Raw genomic sequence first — 21,188 nt, forward strand, 5'->3', positions numbered from 1 at the left:
CCTGCAGGGTACCAGGGAGAAGAAGTGCTTTACACCTCCACCCTGCCACCCTCCATTAGATAATAGCTGATCTAATCATAGCTTCCACTACTTTCCTACCTGTTCCCCATAACCCATATTCAGTGATGCAACCTCCATTCATTCATAAACCTGAGAAAAAATATCCCTCCTCATGCTCATCTCAGATAGGTGACTTCTTATTTTGTAATGCCATCTGTTTCTAAGGCTTTCGAAGGAGAGAAGTAGCAAGGTTGTGACATGACAGAATCTGGTTAGGATTAAGCTCAACTATACAGCATCTCAAGAGACACAAGGGACTAAACGGCATAGCAAGCTCAGGGGGTGTTAATTTGCAGGCAGTTGAAAAATTATCCCTCTTATGTTTATTGATATTCATTACTGGAGATTTTGTGTCACTGGATGCTGCCACTTTGATCTGGCCCACACCTTCACTACCTGATCCAACCCAGCCTGCCTTTTTGGAATAAATACTGACTTGTTTATTACCTATTTTATTAAGAGCGCGAGGGGGTCCAAAGTACCGTCATTTGTCTGAGTGTGCAAGGTGGAGTAGGTAGGCCAGGGAATGGTCAGGGCATTTGGGATAGGGGCCTTGTTTAGAATTATGTTTGTATGGGAATGTGTGTTGGATGGAAGTGGAGGGGGCTGACAATCAGGAGTGATGCTTAGGTTCAAGGGGTGTTTAGTGGGGTGTTTAGAGTTATGGTTAAGGTTAGCTGGTGAATCCACTCTTGCGCTTTGTGATTTATGTTTTCTGCTAAAGTTGCAAGGTGGCATGTCATAATCTTTCAGGTAGAGTGAAACCAGATCACTTACATTTTTGTTCTGTGTCTCAGGGGGCAGTCCTGCTTACATCTGCTTTCATTAAATCTTTTAGCACTCAGATCAGAAGGAAATGCTGTTTAAAATCATCATGTATTTCCAATACCCATGACCTACTGTGGAATCTCTGCTTCCCAACAGACAGAGTCTCCGAATAACTTGCCCAGTGCTTTCTCCTTCCCAAATTCTAAAGTTTATTTCCAAGTGGGATAGTTAGATCAATTTTGATTCAATGGCCATTGAGTTACGACTGGAGATCCCGCAGACTCATAATGTATCAGAAATAGGAGTATGAGTGGACTGTTGAAACTCCCTAACCTACTTGACAATGAATACAATCATAGGGACAACACAGTGGTGTAACTAGTGAAGCCACTGCTGCACAGCCCCAGCAACTTGGGTTCAATCCTGACCACAGGTACAGTAACATTCCATGTGAGTTTCATCTCGGTGCTCCAAAATCCCAGGAAAGATTAAACCATAAGATCTAAGAGTAGAATTGGGCCATTTGGCCCATTGAGTCTGCTCCACCATTCCATCATGGCTGATTTATTATCCCTCTCAACTCCATTCTCCTGCCTTTGCACTGTAACCTTTAACGCCCTTACTAATCAAGAACCTATCAACCAATAATTTACAGGTTGGTAGGTTAACTAGATACTGTAAATTGCCCTGACATTGTAGATCAGTGATAGAGTTGATGGGTGTTGAAGGGAATATGGTCAGAGTAAAGTGGGATGAGATAACTGGTTTTGATAATATGGGCTTGTTGATCTGTTTCCATGCTGGATGACTATGGCTCATCTGACCTTGGTCTCATTTCCTCTTTCCCAACTGCTCCCCATCATTCTCTGCTCTGTTATAGTTAAAAATCTTTCTCAGCCTTGAACAGATTCAATAATTCAGTCTCCACGTCAGTCTGAGACAAAGGTTCATAGAGTACTGAGTGAAGAAGTTCATCCTAAATAGGTAACTCTTCTTAAAAGATCTCCCCTAATTCTAGATTTTCCCACGAGGGAAACATTCATTCAGCATCCACCCTATGGAGACCAAGTTGCTAAATAAGCCAATCTCTTTGTCCCTGGAATCAACCTGGTAAACAGTTACTATCCAACCTTCAATGCAGGTTACCCCTTTGTAAATAACAAAACTCTATGTAACATTTATGGAGGGGAAGGAAATTCCAAATCACAGATCATAAAGTTGGCAGGACGACTGAAACCGATGACAAAGATGATTCTAATTGTCTTCAGGTGTATGGAGGAGGTGAGGAGGAGGATGGCAGGAGGAGATGGGGAGCAGGAGGAAAAAGTAATGATGATGAGGAGGAGGGTCAGAGAAAAAGAAATGGAAGAGAAGGAAAGGAAGAGAAGGAGGATAGAAGAGGAGGAGGCATGGAGGAGCAGAAGAGGAAAAGATGAGGAAGAGAAGAGGAGATGAGGATGAGGAGGAAAGGAGATGAAGAGGAGAGAAGAATAGGAGGTTTGAAGAGAAGGAGTGGAGATGATGACGAGGAGGAGGAGAAGGTGAGGAGGAAATGAGGAGTAGGGAAGGAGTGGAGGAAGGGAGAGGAGGAATGGATGATAAAAGAGCCGCTGGTATAGCAGCCAGGACCGTACCATAACAGGCAACATTCAACCATTCATAATTCCAGATCTCCTGTTCAATTCAAGGTGATTGTCAAGTACCTTTCAGTAAAAATTGGGGGATTTGAGTTCAAGACTTGTGAGGAAATGCTGCAGGTCTATAAAACTACAGTGAGACCACACTTGGAATATTGTTCCATCTGGTCACCTCATTATAGGAAACTTGAGGGAGGGTCCAGATGAGATTTATCAGAATGCTGTCTAAATTAGAGAATATACCTTATTAGGGAAGTTTGAGCAAGCTAGGGCTTTTCTCTTTGGAGTGAAGGAGGATGAATGGTGACTTCATAGATGTGTATAAGATGGTAAGAGACAGAGACAGAGTGTACAGAACGCCAATGGCTAATACAAGAGGACATACTGTATTTTAAGGTGATTGGAGAAAAAAGCAAGGGGGTGGGATGTCAGAGGTAGATTTTTTACACAGAGAATGGTAAGTGCATAGAACACTGTCAGAGATGGAGAGAAGCAGATACATTAGGGACATTTAAGAGTCTTTCAGGTTGGCAAATGAATGAAAGAAAATTGAAAGACAATGTGTGGGGTGGGGAGGAAGGGTTTGATTCTTCTTGGAGTAGCTTTACTGTGTTGTACTTGACATTCTATGTTCAATGTTCTATGTTCTGTGTTCAATGGTCTACATATGATGTTCCATGTTCTTAATCCTCCCCTCCCACCCCCGCATCAACCAATACCCACCTCCCTGCACTGGGTTTACTGAAGTGAAGGATGTGGGGTGGACACACAGCCAAAACTTGAGGAGCAGCCCCCTTCAGAGCATGCAGCCTCTCACGCTCCATATGTGCACGATACCCAAATCCCTCCCAGCCACAGAAGTGATAGGTAGCTGGGGAGTCTGTAAATTGACTCAAGAATCTGTGACACAATTCTGCAACATTTTTCACACCAGATCCCCAGTGTAAAAGGAGAAGACTTCCGCAGAAAGAGACTGGGGATCTTCCTCTTTTTTACTTTTTTGATGGTTTGTTATGAATTAGTGTTGAGGCCACAATAGTAGGAAACTGTAAATAACTCTGAGACAAAAAGCCTTCTGAACACATGGAAACTCCTTTAATGCAAACTGGTAACTGTTACGTACGCACGTACATCATGCACCTAATTATGCATGAATAATGTATTTACATAAGTACACACAGAAAACGTCTCGGATCAGAATTGCGCAAGAAGTGATGAGAATTCTCAAGTAATTGTGAAATGCAGGTAGTCTGTGACCAGTGAGGAAACGAATACCTTTGTCAGCCAGCAGAAGACTTAGCCCCTTATAGGGAATGCTGCTGTTCCCAGAGACACTCACTAAGACAGACATCAAGTTCTGCTGGAAGACCATCAGCTCAGTGAAAGACACTTTTTGATCTAGGAGCAAAGAGGTCCTTCTGCAGTTGTACAGGGCCCTGGTGAGACCACACCTGGAGTATTGTGTACAGTTTTGGTCTCCAAATTTGAGGAAGGACATTCCTGCTATTGAGGGAGTGCAGCGTAGGTTCACGAAGTTAATTCCCGGGATGGCAGGACTGTCATATGCTGAAAGATTGGAGCGACTGGGGTTGTATACACTGGAATTTAGAAGAATGAGAGGGGATCTGATTGAAACATATAAGATTATTAAGGGATTAGACACGCTAGAGGCAGGAAACATGTTCCCGATGTTGGGGGAGTCCAGAACCAGAGGCCACAGTTTAAGAATAAGGGGTAGACAATTCAGAACAGAGTTGAGGAAAAACTTTAACACACAGAGGGTTGTGGTTCTGTGGAATGCTCTGCCTCAGAAGGCAGTGGAGGTCAATTCTCTGGATTCTTTCAAGAAAGAGTTAGATAGAGCTCTTAAAGATAGCGGAGTGAAAGGATATGGGAAGAAGGCAGGAAAAGAGTACTGATTGTGGATGATCAGCCATGATCACAGTGAATGGTGGTGCTGGCTCAAAGGGCTGAATGGCCTACTCCTGCACCTATTGTCTATTGTCTATTGTCTATTTGAAACTCGTTGGCCTCCCGCATGGCAAGATATCCATCAGGAAACATAGAATCCTGGCCCAATCCAGGCTGCAGTACAGGCAGAGGATTGCACTGAAGCTCGGTCCAAGGCTTAGTGAGGAAGGGGCACAGTCTAATATGAGGAATGGAGTCCGGTGGGAAAACCCCTCAAAGAATGGAAGGGTGTATCACCCCCAGGGTGTTCACCCAAGTAGTGAAGACATTATATAAATAAATGTGTTAACGCTAACCAATGTATGAACCAAATGGCACTAAGAATTGTAAATAGTTGTGCACTATGTTTATTCCTTTTGTATATATTATTATGAATAAGATTTATTCTAAAAATTAAATAAAAAGGGAAGGAATTTGCACACTCTTTGTGTGTTTGGAACCAATCAGCCGGGAGTACCAATGAAGAGACTATTCACCAGTCTCATGGGTAAGATGTGAGTTGCAATGGAATTGTGATATTTGAGACCTCTGTCACATCACTGATTACCAATCCCTACTGCCTGCCCGAAAGTAAAACATTTAATTTCAGTCCAATCATATAAATGCAGCCTAAATCCTCTCTTAACTGTGTAGTTGCTGTTAGCCCCAAAAAGATCAATTGCAGATTTCTGTCTGTTGATCAAATCCAATTAACTAATCTGACAGCTGTAGGTAAAAAGCCTGAATACATTTTACAGATGCTGGAGATCAGGAGCTATACACTTAAGTTGCTGGAGGAGCTCAGCAGGTCAGGGAGCATCTGCGAAAGAGAATAAACCAGGAATGTCTCAGGCCGTCCTGATGAAGCTTCTTAGCCCCAGAAATCGACTGTTTATTTCCTTCCATTGATGCTGCATGACCTGCTGAGTTCCTCCAGCAATTTATATGTTGCTCCAGATTTCTATCATCTCCAGCTTTCTGTTTCTTCACAGCCAATAAGATGCTTTTAACATATACTGATATCGCAATGAAGGGTCACAGCATGCATCCATATGCAGGTACATGATAATAATGAGATAATTGATTTCTCTTGCTAATGGAAAGCAGTAATTATTGACTAGCCCACCAAAGGCAACTCCTGTTCTCTTCTCTGAATATAGCCTCTAAGAGATCAACCTAAAGCCTTAGCTTAAAGCATCATCTAAATGTGCTCCTGATCCAATGTTACACTCCCTCGGCACTGCACTAGTATACCAGCTTAGATGTTTATGCTCAAATTTCCTTGCCAGGGAACCAAAATAAATTTACTTTGTTCTCTTTAGTTAAGTGCCTTATTTTTGCCATAGCTTCAAAACCAGCTGCAGTGTTGCAAAGTCCTCAGAGGGAACAAAGTTTATTCATTACAGTCACCCAAAGGATTATGTTCATCCTCTGAAATCCTATACAAGTGGATTAAGTGGGATAGGCATTTGCAGAAACTCTAACAGAACTGTTGGCCTGAGGTAACAGTGAGAGCATTGTATAGTGTGCATTTTCTTAGCTGCTCCGGAGAAAATGTGACCAACACGCGTCATTTCTCTTGATGCATTCTGTCGTTATCCAGCAAGTTCTAATCCCATGGCATTGGTGAGAATTTCTGTAATAAGCATATTTTTCAAAGCCCGGAAATGTGATAACAAAGACACTGAACTGCAGAGTTGATCTTTAAACAATCACTGGTCTCTTGTAAGGATTGCCTTCAATTCTGTTATGGAAAATTCACTTTGGATATCTTGTTGGAAAAACAGTTATTTCACTGATTTATCAGATAATCATTGATTACCTGATGCTTTTCACTCAGTTAAGTTAGTAATTAGTAATTGGCCAAAAAGTAATATATACAGCCCTGTCCATCGCAGGTAAAGGCCTTTCCACTGTTGAGTACATTTGCAAGGAGAGTTACCTCAGAAAAGCAGCATACACCATCAAGGGCTCCCATCATCCAGTTCATGCTCTCTTGTCGCTGCTGCCATCAGGAAAAAGGTGCGTGAGTCTCAGGACCCACACTACCACGTCCACGAACAATTATTACCCCTCAACCATCAGGCCCTTGAACCAGAGGGGATAACTTCACTCAGCCCATCACTGAACTGTTCCCACAACTGATGGCCCCACTTTCAAGGACTCTTCATCTCAGGTTCCCAATAATTATTAATTATTTATTTTTTATTATTATTTAAAAAATTAAAAACATTTTTTTCCCAGGTCAAGCTAGTAAAACCGCTCATTTGTCAATTGATGGAAACTTTTGGAGTATTCTAGTGATCCTTAGTATTGTGGCTTTCTGAAGATTTACATAGATATTACCATGTAGCCCTAATTGTTTAATGCTATCCTGTAGTGCCTTTGGTATGATACCACTTGTAGATAATACTATTGGGACAATTTATATCCTGTTCATGTTCCAAAGTCATTCAATTTCCTCTTTTAAATCAGCATATTTCTGGTGTTTTTCACTTTCAGATTTCTGCAAGTCATGTGTGTTTGGAATGGCTATATCTATTAAGTAAGCTGTTCTTGCTTGTTTATTTTGTATTATTATATCTGGATGGTTATTATGGATTGTCCTATCTGTAATAATGGATCAGTTGTAATATATTTTGTGGGATTCTGACACTAAAACTGGATCAGGCTTGTATTTATAGTGCAATATGATTTTTTTCATTAGTTTGTATTTAGATATATAGATGGATCTTTTGTGATTTCCCCTTTAGGTAAAAGATATGCTTTACCTTCTGTCAAAAATTCAGGTACTTTTTCAGGATCTTCTGGAAAATTATTGATCTGCATTAATAAGTACAGATGAAGGCAAGTAAATTTTTATGCAAGTAGATTTTTACTGCAGTACTTTACCAGTTGTGGGTATTTTTTATAACCTCTTTCAGCATATCCTTTGTAACTTATTACTTACTATTATTATTATTTCTATTCTTCCTTTTTTTAATATTTGCATAGCTTGTTGTCTTTTGCGTATTGGTTTTCTGTCCTGATCAGTGTCATCTTTAATTGGTTCTATTGTGTTTCTTGTATTTTCTATGAATGCCCAGAAGGAAATAAATCTACTCTGAATTTTAAACTTTGAACTTGAACTCATTGTCAGAATTCCTTAAGGATACATTATACACGTTGCAAACTGGCTAAAACAAGATCAGAAATTGGAAACTTAGTTTAGTTATATTTAAAATAATAAAGTTCACAGTTCAAAACTAAATTTATTTTCAATTTATTCTATATGCCACCATATACAGCGCTAAGATTAACTTTCTTGCGGGCATACTCAGTAAATTCAATAACCATGACAGAATCGGTGGAAGACCACACCCAACAGACAGACAGCGAGTATGCAAAAGACAACAAACTGTACAAATATAAGAGAAGAAAAATAAATAATAATAAATAAATATTGAGAACATAAGATGAAGAGTCCTTGAAAGTAAGTCTATAGGTTGTAGGAAAAGTTCAGTGATGGGGTGAGTAAGGTTATCTCCTCTAGAGTTATGATTCTGATGGCTGAAGGGTAATAACTGTACCTGAACCTGGTGGGGTGAATCCTAAGGTTCTTGTACCTTCTTCCTAATGGCAGCAGCGAGAAGAGAGCATGACCTGGGTGATGGGGATCCCTGACGATGGATGCTGCTTTTCTGCGACAACGCTCCACGTAGATATGCTCAGTGGTGGTGAGGGTTTTACACATGCTGGACTTGCCCATATCCACTACTTTCTGTGGGATTCTCTGTTCAAGGGCACTGGTGTTTTCATACCAAGTTGTGATGTAGCCAGTCAATATATCTTACACCACACATCTACAGAAGTTTCTCAAAGCTTCGGAAGTCATACCAAATCCTCGCAAACATCTTAGGGAGTAGAGGTGCTGCCCTGTTTTTTTCATAATTGCACTTGTGTTTTGGGCTCAGAACATGTCCTCTGAAATAATAACACTGAGGAATCTAAAGTTGCTGCCCCTGGATCTGCATATATTCTTAGTCTACTGGCCAACTTTATCATTGTTATGTTGTAGTAAATCATACAACATTAATTCATAATGATATCCATCAACTCTGGACACAGATGGGTTTGTAAAAATCAACCATTATACATTAGAATTTATTCTTTTAGAGGTGTTACTTTTAATTATTAGCTTTATAAAGATTAGCTTTATTTGTCACCTGTACATTATAATTAGTGTTAGTGAAATACATCATTTTACATCAATAACCAAGAGTGTCCGAGGTTGGGCTAAGGGCCTGTTCGTCTTTGAAATTATTAACCTGTACATCTTTGAAATGCGGAAAGAAACCACAGCACCCGAATGAAACTCACGCAGTCACAGGGAGCATGTACGTACTTCTTACGGACAGTGGCAAAAATGGAACCGCAATTGCTGGAGCTGTTAAGCATTACACTACCCTCTACGGTTATCATGCCACATGCAGTCACCTAGTAATACTCAGCAAGTTAAGTCATTCTCAGTAGGCATTGGTAGAATCTAGGAATTTAAATAAAATGGAATCGGTGTAAGAGTTGCATTAATCGTGGAAATGGATCTTTTGAGTGAAAGGACTTGTCTCTATTCTGTTGAACTCTCTGCTTACATCTGTCCACACCCTCATATTCCTTCAACTGGGGCCCCTCTCCACTTTGTTCCTATCTGCCCACCACACCTCTCTTATTTGGTCTCTAGATTATGAGTCCAGAATACTAGTCCAGTACCTCACCATTGTAGCAATACCATTCTTGCCTTGGTAACAGTGCAGTGGATGTGATATTGATTCTGTAGGTGAGCAAGTTACCCAATAAGAAGTCTGAGTGGTTTGGACCATTTCTCACTCAATACATAAAAGGCTCTGAGAAGAAGCTCAAAAGCCTCAATCAATGAGGGCAGGTGACCAAGGTCCTTGCTCTGAGTGTGCATTAACGGTATTCTATTTTCAAACAAAGTTGCAAGTAGAGCACAGCGCACCTACTCCAATATACAGGGAAATTCATCCCAAGCGCCCAAGGTTGAATTTCTATCACATCTTTACTGACTGTATTTTATGCGCTTGTTTGTCCGAGGTTCACTTTCAGGCAGTGACACATAGACATAGAACACAGAACATGGAATAGGACAGCACAGTACAGGCCCTTCAGCCCACAATGTTGTGCCAACCCTCAAACCTTGCCTCCCATATAACCCACCCCCCACCTTAAATTCCTCCATATACATGTCTAGTAGTCTCTTAAATTTCACGAGTGTATCTGCCTCCACCAGTGACTCAGGCAGTGCGTTCCACGCACCAACCACTCTCTGAGTCAAAAAACCTTCCTCTAATATCCTCCTTGAACTTCCCACCCCTTACCTTAAAGTCATGTTCTCTTGTATTGAGTAGTGGTGCCCTGGGGAAGAGGCGCTGGCTGTCCACTCTATCTATTCCTCTTAATATCTTGTATACCTCTATCATGTCTCCTTTTATCCTCCTTCTCTCGAAAGTTAAGCCCTAGCTCCCTTAATCTCTGATCATAATGCATACTCTCTAAACCAGGCAGCATCCTGGTAAATCTCCTCTGTACCCTTTCCAATGCTTCCACATCCATCCTATAGTGAGGCAACCAGAACTGGACACAGTACTCCAAGTGTGGCCTAACCAGAGCTTTATAGAGCTGCATCATTACCTCGCAACTCTTAAACTCTATCCCTCGAATTATGATAGCTAACACCCCATAAGCTTTCTTAACTGCCCTATCCACCTGTGAGGCAACTTTCAGGGATCTGTGGACATGTACCCCCAGGTCCCTCTGCTCTTCCACACTACCAAGTATCCTGCCACTTACTTTGTACTCTGCCTTGGAGTTCGTCCTTCCAAAGTGTACCACCTCACACTTCTCCAGGTTGAACTCCATCTGCCACTTCTCAGCCCACTTCTGCATCCTATCAATGTCTCTCTGCAATCTTCGACAATCCTCTACACTATCTACAACACCACCAACCTTTGTCTCATCTGCAAACTTGCCAACCCACCCTTCTACCCCCACATCCAGGTCGTTAATAAAAATCACGAAAAGTAGAGGTCCCAGAACAGATCCTTGTGGGACACCACTAGTCACAATCCTCCAATCTGAATGTACTCCCTCCACCACCACCCTCTGCCTTCTGCAGGCAAGCCAATTCTGAATCCACCTGGCCAAATTTCCCTGGATCCCATGCCTTTTGACTTTCTGAATAAGCCTACTGTGTGGAACTTTGTCAAATGCCTTACTAAAATCCATATAGATCACACCCACTGCACTACCCTCATCTATATGCCTGGTCACCACCTCAAAGAACTCTATCAGGCTTGTTAGACACGATCTGCCCTTCGCAAAACCATGCTGACTGTCCCTGATCAGACCATGATCCTCTAAATGGCAATAGATCCTATCTCTAAGAATCTTTTCCTACAGCTTTCCCACCACAGACACAAGGTTCACTGGTCTATAATTACCCAGACTATCCCTACTACCTTTTTTGAACAAGGGGATAACATTCGCCTCCCTCCAATCCTCTGGTACCATTCCTGTGGACAACGAGGACATAAGGATCCTAGTCAGAGGCTCAGCAGTCTTTTCCCGTGACTCGTGGAGCAGCCTGGGGAATATTCCGTCAGGCCCCAGGGACTCATCCGTCCTAATGTATTTTAACAACTCCAACACCTCCTCTCCCTTAATATCAACATGCTCCAGAACATCAACCTCACTCATATTGTCCTCACCATCATCAAGTTCCCTATCATTGGTGAATACCGAAGAGAAGTATTCATTGAGGACCTCGCTCACTTCCACAGCTTCCAGGCACATCTTCCCAACTTTGTCTCCAATCAGTCCTACCTTCACTCCCGTCATCCTCTTGTTCTTCACATAATTGAAGAATGCCTTGCGGTTTTCCTTTACCCTACTCGCCAACACCTTCTCATGCCCTCTTCTTGCTCTCCTCAGCCTATTCGTAAGCTCCTTTCTTGCTACTCTATATTCCTCAATAGACCCATCTGATTCTTGCTTCCTAAACCTCATGTATGCTGCCTTCGTCCACCTGACTAGATTTTCCACCTCACTTGTCACCCATGGTTCCTTCACCCTACCATTCTTTATTTTTCTCACGGGGACAAATTTATCCCTAACATCCTGCAAGAGATCCCTAAACATCGACCACATGTCCATAGTATATTTCCCTGCAAAAACATCATCCCAATTCACATCCACAAGTTCTAGCATTATAGCTTCATAATTTGCCCTTCCCCAATTAAAAATTTTCCTGTCCTCTCTGATTCTATCCTTTTCAATGATAATGCTAAAGGCCAGGGAGTGGTGGTCACTGTCCCCCAGATGCTCACCCACTGAGAGATCTGTGACCTGACCCAAAGTGTTGGATGAGTTCAGCGGCTCGGTCATCACCTACGGACAGTTGATGCTTCGGGTTGAGATCCATCATCTGAACTGAAAGAGAAAGTGGGGAAATAGCCAGTGTAAAAGGGTGATGAACCTTATATTCCACTTGGTTAGTCTTCAACCTGGCAACATGAAAATTGAATTCTCAAACTCCCAATAACTGGTTCTCAAACTTCTAATTTTCCCATTTTTCATTTTCTTCTTTCCTCCAGATCCAACTGACACTCCCACACCAACTTCTGTCTTTTCCTTCCCCCACCCTCTCCCTCTCCATCTGCCCTTCACCCACAAATTCCTCCCACTGGCTTTCCTCCCTCACTGTATTCCATGCCCTATTGTCTTGTCATATCACTTTCCATCATCTTCAGCCCTTTGTCAATTCCACCTGTCACCTCCAAGCTTCTGACACTTTCCCCCTCTCATCTGCCTACCTTCACCCCTTTCACCTGGATCCACCTATCCCCTGCCAGCTTTTGTTCCATCCCTTGCCTCCAACTTTTTATACCTGCTCTTTCTCCTCGAGTTTCAACAACAGCTTCCACCCCACTGCCATTAGGTTTTTGAATTGACCTGATAAGTCTTAACTACCCTGGACTGTAATGTTTTCACTTTTTCAATCTTGAAATAGAGATGTTTATTTTGGACTCGTGTTTCATTTATGTTCATGCTAATGTTTACTTTGTCCTCTTAATACACTGTGCTGTGGTTTGGCATTCACACTCAGAGGCCATTTTAGTAGGTATACCTGTACATTTGACCATTATTGCAAATATCTAATCAGGCAATCATGTGGCAGCATAAAATCATGGAGACGCAGTCAAAAGGTTCAGTTGTTTTTCAGCCCAAGTATCAGAATGGGGAAGAAATGTGATCTAAGTGACTTTGACATTGGGATGATTGTTGGTGCCAGTCAATGTGGTTTCAGGATCACAGAGACTGCTGATCTCCTGAGATTTTCACACAAAGGTCTCTGGAGTTTACAGAGAATGGTGCAAATAACAAAAACAAAAATCCAGTGAGTGGTAATTCTGTGGGTGAAAACGTTTTGCTAATGAGAGAGGTCAGTGGAGAACGGCCAGACTGGTTCAAGCTGACAGGAATGCGACAATAACTCAAATAATCACACATTATAACAGTAGTGTGCAGAAGAGCTCCCTGCATGCACAAAAGATTGAGCCTTGAAGTGAGAGATTGTTGGGTATCTGTGCAACTTAAAGTCTGACTAGATCCAGGTGGCACTTCATGTTGCACATTTACAATTTAGGCTTTTTTGTTAACATGGCCAGCTCCTTCGAGCCTAACTTCTTTTCTAAGTTGTTAAGTGGATGCTTTTTGGATGCTGGAGAGAGAAGGGGATGGAGTGGGAGAGGAGGAAGGAAGGAGAGAGGGAGAGAGCGGGTACAGAAAGGAAAGGGAAAAGGAGGGAGAGAAATAGAGGAGAAGGAGTGGATGAGAAAGAAATGGAGATGAAGAGAGTGGGAGTGAGGAAAAGTTACAGATAAAGGGAAGTGAAGATCATAAATGGAGATGCAGCGAGAGAGAGGGAGATGGAAGAACAGAGACATTTCATATATTAATTAAAGCAAAGGGCAAGATAAAGGAAAGCCAAAGGTAAATATCAGAGATGATTAAATTTTAGTTTATTTAGATTACTTGAGGTACTTTTACTTAATTACCTCGAGTGCAAGCACTTTGATGTTTTATCAACAAGAAATCCCTGACATTTTCAAAATTTACTTTGAGTGTGTAAACTTAGTTGTCCACTTCTCAGAGTCCACAGTGAAAGTTTGCACATGAACATGTGTGTTTGGATAAAGCAAATTCCAAGTGCAGTGTAAACACCTTGAAACATGCCCACCTTCAGGCAAATCTTATATGCTGCATGAAAATAACTTTGCCATCTGCAGATTTTAAAGCCGCCTTACAACAACCCTCAGCAGACAAGCACTGATGATGTTGTTCAAAGTAAACTTATTATCAGAGTACGTAAATGTCACCATATACAGCCCTGAGATCAACTTTCTTGTTGGCATTCACAGTAGATACAAAGAAAAGCAATAGAATCACAAAATACTACACACAAAGATGAACAAACAATGTGCACCAATGTGCAAATGAAGACGAACTAAAAACACAAATAAATAAATAGATAGTGAGAACATGAGATGTATACTCCTTGAAAGTGAGTCCAAGGTTGTAGAATTAGTTCAGTGTTGAAGCTAGTGAAGTTATCCAAGGTGGTTCAGGAGCTCGAAGGTTGAAGAATAATGACTGTTCCAAAACCAGGTGGTGAGATACCTAGGGTTCCTGTATCTCCTTCCCAATGGCAGAAGCTAGAAGAGAGCATGGCCTGGTGACAAGGTCCCTGGTGGTGGATGCTGCTTTTTTGTATCAGCGCTTCCTGTGGATGCGCTCAGTGGTGGGAAGAGATGTCCTTTGGTGGATGGGGTGGTATCCATTATTTTTTGTAGGCTTTTCTGTTCATAGACTTTGGTGTTTCCACACGAGGTTGTAACGCAACCAGTCGGGATACTGTTCACTATGCGTCTATAGAAGTTTGCCAAAGTTTTAGATGATATGCCAAGTCTGCGCAAACTCCTTAGAAAGGAGAGATGCTGCCGTGCCTCTTTTGTGATGGCACTTACGAGTTGGACCCAGGATCAATCCTCTGAAATGATAACATCAAGTAACTTAAAGTTGCTGAGCTTCTCCAGTATGACATGTCCTTTGTACAAGCATTTGTGGATTTCAACATAAGCTCTGAGACTTCAAGGTCTTCTGAGTCAAAGAGAATATAGATGCTGAAATGAGCTGAGAGATGTATATTAAATTATCAGAATTACACTGGCATAGAACACAGAAAACTACAGCACAGTACAGGCCCTTCGGCCCATATTCCTCCAATCTTTTAACCAATCTAAGATAAATCTAACCCTTCCCTTCTACATAGCTCTCTGTTCTTCTGTCATCCTTGGGCCTATCTATGAGTTTCTTAAATGTCCCCAATATCTTTACCCTGGCAGGGCATTCCATGCACTCACCACTTTCTGTGTAAAATATTTACTTCTGAAATCCCCATGTACTTTCCTCCATTCACCTTAAAATTATACCCTGGTATTAATCATTTCCACCCTGGGAAAAGGCCTCTGGCTAATGACCCAATTTATGCCTTATATCATCCTGTACACCTCCATCAAGTTTCCTCTCATCCTCCTCCACTCCAAAGAGAAGAGCATGAAATCTGCAGCAACAATACAGCATAAGATATAAATATTACTCAAAGTTACAAAATAAATAAATTGTGTAAAAGCCAAATAAAGAGATAGTGTTCTTGGGTTCATGAACTGTTCAGAAATCTGATGCCAGAGACAGAAAAACTGTTCTTAAAATTTTGAGTGTGGTTCCTCAGGCTCCTGTCCGTCCTCCCTGATGGAAGTAATGGCCCAGATGGTGAAGGTCCTTGGTGATAGATACCACCATCTTGAAGTACCACCCCTTGAAGAACTCTTCAGCATAGACTGGGTAGATAGAATCTTTTCTTTCCCCATTCTAAAGTTTGCAAAAACACGAGGGTAAAGGTCGAAATGGAGATGAAAGAATTTCAATCTGGGTCTGAGGGGAAAGTTTAGGTATTGAAAGTGATTGATATCTGGAATGTGCTACTTGAGATAGTGCAGGAATTAGATATAAGCACGGTGCTTAAGGGACAATTTAGACTGACAATTGAATAGGCAAGGCATCAAAGGATGTTGACCTAATGTCCAGAGGAACTTTCCTCCTACCTACCATCAACTGCCCCAAAGGTAAATACCACTGAGATCAACTTGAAGTCAATTCCAAATAATGCGCCCCATCCCACCAAATCCCAGTGGAATGTCCGTTGAGGAAGAGATGCCCTGTAGGAATGTCCAAGATGGTGCGTTAGGGTGACCAGGCCAAGGGCCAGATAGCACCAAGGCAGTGACCATGTCCTCAAAAGGACTGCCTTTGGGAGTGACTAGTCAGTCAATGTGTTGGCCCAAGTGAACAGAGTAGCAACTCCTGATTAACTGGGGTATTGTTCTATCAGGGCCCATGAAGTATAGCATGTGAAAGGGAACTGAGTTTTTTTTATATAACTGCATAAATCTATTATAAACAGCTGAGCCACAATTCTGTTCCCTGTGGCCAGAAAGATCTCTTTCCTTTCCTGTACTCAGTAAGATCCCAGGATTCCAGTGAATGACTCTAAGGGTTTACAAAGGTTGCAAAGTCAAGATTTTTTAGAGCCTAATTAAGTAATTATCAATACTAGTTGTCAGGAAGCAGATGCAGATGTTGGTGGGGGTTGGGTGGTGTGTGGTGTGTGGTGGGAGGAGAACTCGAGATGGGTGGAGTTACATAAGAACCTAAGAAATAGGAGCAGCAGTAGGCTGTCTGACGCATCGAGCCTTCTCCACTATTGAATAAGATCATGGCTGATCTGGCCATGGACTCATCTCCACCTACCTGCCTTTTCCCCATAACCCTGAATTCCCCTACTATGTAAAAATCTATCCAACCTTGTCTTAAATATATTTACTGAGGTGGCCTCCACTGCTTCACTGGGCAGAGAATTCCACAGATTCACCACTCTCTGGAAAACGCAGTTCCTCCTCATCTCCATCCTAAATCTACGCCCCTGAATCTTGAGGCTATGTCCCCTAGTTATAGTCTCATCTACCAGCGGAAACAACTTTCCTGCCTCTATCTTATCCATCTCTTTCATAATTTTGTATGTTTCTATAAGATCTCCTCTCATTCTTCTGAATTCCAGCGAGTACAGTCCCAGGTGACTCAATCTCTCCTCATAGTCTAACCCCCTCATCTCTGGAATCAACCTGGTGACCCTCGTCCACACCACCTCCAAAGCCACTTGGTACTTACTTTTCATGAAGTATGACTAAATAAGATTCCAGGAACTAATCTGGTGAACCTTTGCTGTATTCTTGTCCTCACAAGTATTTCCTTCTCAGATACGTTTTGGCAAAAAAAGTGCTCTCTTATTGTAGATAGAACAGTACAGCACAATACGGACCCTACAGACCCTACTCCAAAATCAATCTAATCCTTTCTTCCCATATAGTCCTCCATTTTTCGATCATCCATGTGCCTATGTAAGAGTAATGCTTTGAATTCGTACTCCAAAGGCCTGCAGGTTGGTGGACTAACTGACTTTCTTAAATTACCCCTTGTGTGTAGGTGAGTGGTAGAAAATGGATGGAGTGGGTGGGAATGTGAGGGGAATACATTGGGATTAGTGATAGTTAAAATTAGAAATAGATTCTTGATGGTCGTTATGCACTTGGTGTTCTGAAGACCCTGCTCCAGTGTTGTGAATTACGACTGTAAATTAGTGGTAGAAACTTGGACCAGTTGATACGAATGTGAAGAGAATTTAAAAAAACAGGATTGGTATAAATGAGTGATTGACAGTCAGTGTAAATTTGGGCTAAAGGGCCTATTGCAGTACATCTCGTTAACGCCATAGTCGCACAGTAAAAGAAACAGTTAACATCACAGTGAAAAGAATCACGTAGGAACTTGAGAGGGAAGGCCCTCAAGGAGCTTTCCTTCAATTGTCCTGATGTTGGTCAGATTCCAGTTTTCTCCCAGCATTGCGATGGCAAACTTGTTCGGCATTTTTTTTACCATTGACTGGTCGTTACAGGACCTGAGTGGAAAAACATATTAGACCCTCACTTCTCTTTGCCCCGTCTGACCAATCAATTGTCTCTACTGATCAAGAATCAAGCATCACCTTTATTCCACTATGAAATTTGATATGGTGTGTGTTACATTCAACAATAATAAAGAATAAATAATTATATAAAAATAAAGTTAGTTAAAATACAGAAATGGAATAAATGTACATAAATACATAAATACCAGCACGCATTTCCAATGTAATCAGCATTATAGAATGACGTTTATATTATAAGTGTCCACCAGTACTTTAATTTAAGGATGTCAGTAAATTCAATCAATACCTGAGTAAACACTTAGAAGGGAAAGACTAAACTAAACATTAACAACATATTACACAGACAAAGGAGCCTAACTCCTCTTTTCGTTCACCCTGTCGGGGTAGTTCGTCATGTTCCACACATCACCCTGTTGTGAATATGAACTGAGTCACTGGTGAGACACTAAAGATGGTTGATATAAATAGTCCTTATTGATCATGACTGTGGTGCTATGACGTGTCAGAACGTGATTGGAGAGAGGTCTGAGCATGCGCAGAAATCATAGAATGATCTGGAGCATGGCTTGGTAAAAACATGGTTTGGTTTTGCTGCTGTAAATAAAAGTTCTAATTCTTCCAGAATATGATTTTTTATTGTTAACCCACGGTACCTATAAATATAAAGAACACAACATGTTGTCAGAAGTTGGTCTGGAAGAATAATACTTTCGCTAATATGGAAGAAGCAAAGATAATTGAAGAAAAAAGAGTTTGAACTGTTTTGGTGTTTGCTAACAGTTTTAGAAATGGAAGCTTTGCAACCTCCAATGACACTTCAGCTGACTGGGAACGTAGCTGAGAACTAGAGAAAATTCAAGCAGCGTTTTGAAATTTATTTATTGATGACCGAAGCTGATAGAAAACGGGAAAAAACAAAAGCTGCGCTTCTACTCCACGTAATAGGTGATGACACAATTGAGGTATATAATCACTTTGTTTTTGAAGATGGAGATCATTTAAATTTGAAGTCGATAATGGACAAATTTGAAGCATTTTGTATACCGAAGCGTAATTTGATGTACAAAAGGCATAAATTTTTTACACGTGTGCAGAGAGCTGCTGAAAAAATTGATCAATATGTTACTGAATTGAGACACCGGAGCAAAACATGCAAGTTTGGAGAACTGACAGGCTCCCTCATTAAAGACAGAATTGTTTGTGGCATTCAGGATAATGGTCTGAGATAAAAACTCTTAAGAGAACAAGATTTAGATTTGGGAAAAGCTTTGATGTTATCAAAGCTTTGTAAACAGGGACATCGCAGGCTAAAGAACTTTTCACTGACAGCTGCCATGTAGACGCTGTAAAGAAAAAGCGTGAACATATTAGAAAAAATACTAAAATGACAACAAAACCGACAGAGAGCAAGACATCATGTGATTGCTGTGGGTGGCAGCATTGACCAAAACAGTGCCCAGCGTATGGGAAAATGTGCAACGACTGCGGTAAGAGTAATAATTTTTCATGCTGTTGCAGAAGTAGAAAGAAAATAAAACAAGTAGATGCAGTGCTTGGAAATGAACTTGAGGAGTATTATATAGATGTGCTTTGTGAAAACAAACAAAGTAAGAATGACTGGACTATTCCATTGCAAGTGAACCAAAACAATATTCTGTTTAAACTTGATACTGGAGCACAAGTAATTGTCCTTGTAGAACGAGTTTAATGCATTAAAGCCAAGACTAAAGTTACATCAGACAAATATAAAAGTGACTGGGTATTCAGGTGCAGACATTCCAGTTAAAGGAACATGCGTGGCAAAAGTATCACACAACAATATGGTGCACGCGCTTTCATTTGTGATGATGTCAAAAAATGTACAGTCAATAATGGGTCTATCTGCCTGTGGGAGACTGAATTTGGTGAAAAGAGTCTTAGTCCTGGACAGTTACACAGAATCAGGATCCAATTGTAGGAGTGAAAGCACAAGTGAAGGAATTGAGAAGTTTTATTGAAATGATGAAGTCTCAGCATAAAAAAGAGATTACACAGTTAATGAATGAATTAGATGAAGAAAAGAAGATTTGTGTTTCATTACAATGGAAGTGGAAGGAATTAAGAAAGCTACAGTACTTGAAGAAGTACAACCCAGATCATACATGGTCCAAACAGAAGAAGGAGCAGTGTTCAGAAGAAATTACAAAGACCTTAAGAAAGAGCCAATTTCAGAGTTTCAGTTAACTGATGCAGACCAGACAAAACATGGAAATAACAATGAAACACAAGAACTGTTTGAACCACTTAGAAGGTCTACTCGTGTTCGTAAACCCCCAGAGAGACTGATAGAGACATGTTAAATTATGCATTTGTTATGGTCAATGTTGCTAATTGTTTTTCTTTTTAAGGAAAGGAAGATGTGGTGATATGACATGTCAGAACATGATTGCAGAGAGTTCCGAGCATGCACAGAAATCATAGAATGATCTGGAACATGGCTTGGTAAAAACGTGGTTTAGTTTTGTTGCTGTAAATACAAGTTCTAATTCTTCCAGAATATGTTTCTTTATTGTTAACCCACGGTATGTGTAAATATAAAGAACACAACAATGACAATCAAGCATTCTCATTGAGACCCTCTCAGTGGAATCTCCCAAAGTCAAAGCGTGTCAAGTTTTTATACCCTTAAGAATGCAGATGATTTCTACATAACAAGATGATACATTAGTTTATCATGGTCACGTGTACCGAGATACAGTGAAGAACTTTGCTTTGCATGTCATCCATACAGATCATTTCATCACATCAGTACATTGAGATGGTACAAGGGAAAACATTAACAGAAAGCCGATAAGGGTTGCAGTTACGGTGAAAGTGCAGTGCAGGGAGACAATAAGGTGCAAGGTCATAATGAGGTCCATTGTGAGGTTGTGAATTTAAGTATCCATCTTATTATTCGAGAGGTTGTTTCAATGGTCTTATAACAGTGGGGTAGGAGGTGTCCTTGAGCCTTGTATCTTCTGTCCATTGGGAGGGGAAGAAGAGGAACAATCCAGGTTGGGAGGGGTCCTTTATTATTTTGGTTGCTTTACTGAGGCATTGAGAATGCAAAGATTGCCCATAGAGGGGAGGTTGGATTCCATGATGTGTTGAGCTCCGTCCAGGACTCGGTGCAGTTTCTTGTGGTCTTGCCCTGCCAAGCAGTTATGCATCCAAATAGGTTGTTTTTTATAATGCACCTATAAAAATTGGTGAGGTTGAACAAGGACTTGCCAAAATTCTTTAGCTTCCCAAGGAAGCACTGGGTCATTTTCTTGGCTGTGGCACCTATATGGTTGGACCAGAGCTGGCTATTGGTGCAGCTTTCTCCTAGTGACTTGAAACTGTCAACTGCCAACTTTTTAACATCACCACCAACAGGAGCAGGTGCACTGTCTCCTTCTGGAGTCCATGAACAGCTGTTTGGTTTCACTGACATGGAGGGAAAGGTTTTTGTCAGGACAACATTCCACTAGGCTCATTACCTCCTTCCTGTATTCTGGCTCATCATTATTTGAGATTGGTCTCAAAGGCTATATTGATATCGTTTACTACAAAATTTTGAGTCTGACCGTGCTTTCACTGAGCTACAT

This window comes from Mobula birostris, chromosome 18 (genome assembly GCF_030028105.1).
Source record: "Mobula birostris isolate sMobBir1 chromosome 18, sMobBir1.hap1, whole genome shotgun sequence".
Taxonomy (NCBI): domain Eukaryota; kingdom Metazoa; phylum Chordata; class Chondrichthyes; order Myliobatiformes; family Myliobatidae; genus Mobula; species Mobula birostris.